This window comes from Sinocyclocheilus grahami, unplaced genomic scaffold (genome assembly GCF_001515645.1).
Source record: "Sinocyclocheilus grahami isolate Dianchi unplaced genomic scaffold, SAMN03320097.WGS_v1.1 scaffold61.1, whole genome shotgun sequence".
In the NCBI taxonomy this organism is placed as follows: Eukaryota; Metazoa; Chordata; class Actinopteri; order Cypriniformes; family Cyprinidae; genus Sinocyclocheilus; species Sinocyclocheilus grahami.
Window position 1 is genome coordinate 3,300,143 of NW_015505240.1, and position 3,936 is coordinate 3,304,078.

The window sequence follows — 3,936 nt, forward strand, 5'->3', positions numbered from 1 at the left end:
GCAGAGAAGCAGCGCATTCAGTTGGCCGCACCGCAGCCGATTCGTCAATAAATGAGTTCAAAACAGCGTTTCCTAGCACCTGTCCCTTACTGATTGTTTGGAATTATAAATATGAGTGTAGTTCATATCACATGCATCACAACTTTTTTTGTTGTTGTTTTTTTTAGTTTGTTACTCAGTGCGCTGCATGAGACAAAAAAGTAATATAGCCAAAACAACCGTATAGCCGCTCTTTAGTGTAGATGCATGTTGATTTTATCAGACGGTGCCGCGATTATAAATGAGAGTGACTCCTGGTTAACATTAAAAGGGGTCGTGTTTAGTCACTATTTAGTGTGGTATTTTTTGACAATATTCACTCATCATGACAGTAATATAGGGCATTCTAAGTCAATATACTGCAGTATTTCCTCTCTCAATCAGTAGAAAATATGGTTAACACCCGGTCATGCATAAAAAAAAAAATACCGTCATTGATGTTGAAAAATACTGTGATATAAGTACGTTTTTTATATTTAAAGAATTTGCCACTGACGATTCAAACGCGAGTTTTGAGCAGTGTAGAGTAGCACTTGTTGTTTGTCATTTTTCCGATCACAAATGCAGACATGGTTTTAGGTTTACGCAGCGCGATGCAACGCAATGCGTAAAAAGACAGTATAAGTCATTATAATCAGTAATTATGTCCCAACTGGATGTAACAAATGCCTCGTTTATAATGGGTTTTAATGTTTCCACGCCACATTTTGCCAAAATAACTAATATATACAGTGGGTACGGAAAGTATTCAGACCCCCTTACATTTTTCACTCTTTGTTATATTGCAGCCATTTGCTAAAATCATAACTAAATAAATGCAAGAAGTTATTTTTTATGGTTGGGTTAGATTTAAACTGTTCTAATTATAATTAGCTTTATATAAAAACTGTAGAAATCTATGTCCTATGGGCATACCATATTTGTTGAAAATGTCTTTGTGCATGTGTATACGTCAACAGAAGGGTAAAAACAGAAAAAAGCTCAAGAGGCAAACACTGGGGCAAAATGACAGAATACAGCAGTGTGTGAATGACTTTGAAGTGATGTTTTGAGAGCAGAAAGACTCTTTCTTCCCCATTTATTTTCACGTCTTCTCTTTCCTCTGATGCTGAGGGGACACACTGACATTGAGTGTCATCTTGTGTTTTGCATGTTAGCTGCTTTGACAGTCACGGGGTTTATCATAAACATTGTAAACACGCATCTCTTTATAAATTCAGCCGCTGTCTTTGCCTGACTTACAAACGCATTATGACCATTCAACAGTTATTTGAGTCATATATTATGAAATTATATAAATAAAAATGATATATTCATATAATTATATCTAAAATATAAATATAAAAATAATATTAAAAGATATGTATTTAAAATATTTATATACATGTTATGTATATATTAAATATATAATATATACTAATTTATATACTAAATATATGAAAATATCAAACTTCAACAATCAAGCAAAAATATTTCAAATATAAATATATATATAAAAGTGTATGTATATAACAATTATATGTCAATAAAAATTATATATGTATATAATTGTATATAAAATAATATATAATAATGCATTGAGTATAATACATTAATTAATATTTTATAACTTTGGTTTATATAAACAAAGCAGATATAATTTTAAGAAGACGTAAGCGATCATCATTAGCAAATGTTGATGCGTAAAGATGCCTGTGTGCTAATGCTCCAGTGAGCTCTGACACCATGCAGCGCTGCAGGGCTGTTTATCACACACACACACACACACACACACACACGTACACACGTATATGGCCGTCCTTCCACACATTCACTTACAAGTTCATGTGCCTTTCTGTCTCCATAGCAAACGAATCTCCAGCAGCATGAATTATACATGAGTCTCTATCTCTCTTTATCTTTGGCTGCTTCTAGACAGAGAGAGTGAGCAGAAGAGACCGACAGACACAGACACTGTCTTAGAGGTGGCATCTCTATGTGTGTGCGTGTGTGTTCTCATCATACTATCACTTGACAACTCACTGTTATTTCATGCCACCTGCTGCTGACTTCCTGTCCCCCCAGGAAGTGCCTCTTCACCTTAATGAGCATTCAGCCACTGAGCTACAAAAAATGAAAGCTGGAGAAAGAATTGCATGACTATTCATACATACGATAACTAAATAAAACATGAAACATGACTGCAAAAGGAGGTTTATTCAGAAGTCTTTATATAATTTATATTTATATATTTTATCATTTATATAATATTATTTGTATTAATAAAAAAAAAAAAATATATATATCTATCAGTGACGTGAGGCCAAGTATGGTGACCCATACTCGGAATTAGTGCTCTGCATTTATCCCATCCAAACACACACACACACCATGAACACACACCCGGAGCAGTGGGCAGCCATTTATGCTGCGGCGCCCAGGAAGCAGTTGGGGGTTCGGTGCCTTGCTCAAGGGCACCTCAGTCGTGGTATTGAAGGTGGGAGAGAGCGCTGTACATTCACTCCCCCCACCTACAATCCCTGCCGGTATGAGACTCGAGACTCGATATATATATATACATACAATACATGATTATCATATTTTATTAATTATTATTTATTTACTATGAATTGTTAACATTTATTTAATTTTTTAATTTTAGTCTTTTTATTTTATTTTATATTTGATTTTATTCATTTTAATTTTTTCTCAATTTCCTCTCTTACACTTTTTGATATGACTATATAAATGCAAGAGAGGAAATTGAGAAAAAATTAAAATGAATAAAATCAAATATAAAATTAAATTAGAAAGACAAATTAAAAAATAAATATTAACAATTCATAGTAAATAAATAATAATTCATAAAATATGATAATCATGTACTGTATTTGAATTATCATTGTAATTAATTCTCCATCTTGCTCTTTTAGAAGTCCTGCAATACAGTGATTAAACTGAACTAGTGTCACAGACACACACACAGACATACACACACAGACACACACACTTATTCTCTCACCCACTCATTCTGCATTTTCACTTTTAAGTGAAAAGAAAACAACAGCAGATTAATTTAACTCTCCCAGCAGACATGACAAGCTGACCCAGTTAAAAGTGTGTGTGTGTGAGTGTGTGATACCTGGAGAGAAGCAAAATATCTAGAGCTCTACTTCAATTAACATAAATGAGGTTTATGCTGAATCTGTTTTTATTTTTGGAATTCCTTGATATAGTTTATTTTTGCGCTGTACTTTAGTGCACCATGCAGTTTATTTAAAAAGAGAATATGAGCAGTCGATGTAATTTGGGAAATAAATCAATAAAATCTGTGTGTGTGAAAGTATTCAGATGTAACCCTTAACATTTTCATAATTAACTGTAATTTAATTACACATTTTTTCTCAGTAACTGTAACAGATTACAGTTACATATATATTGTAATTAAATTACATAATTCCATTACATGTAACTAGTCACTCCCCAACACTGGAAAAGATGGATCTCAAAATCATACAGTCATTGTTGGAAAGGGTTCAAATACGCAAAAAATGCTGGAAAACCAAAGAATTTGTAGGACCTGAAGGGTTTTTCTGAAGAACCGCGGGCAGTTTAACTGTTCAGGACAAACAAGGAACTCATGAACAATTATCACAAATCAAACAAACAAACAAAAATAAAAAGCTGTGGATCATTCGGGTAACAAGTAACAGTATTAAGAATCAAGCATATGTAAACTTTAGAATGGGGTAATTTTTATAAATTCAACTATTATTTTCTCTTGTGGACTGTATGTAACTTTTATGTTATCTTATTCAGGTCAGTACTAAATAAAAAATAACATTAATGAAATAATAAAAATACAGTTTTGACCACAACTGTGTGTGTGTGTATATACTGTATATATATATATATATA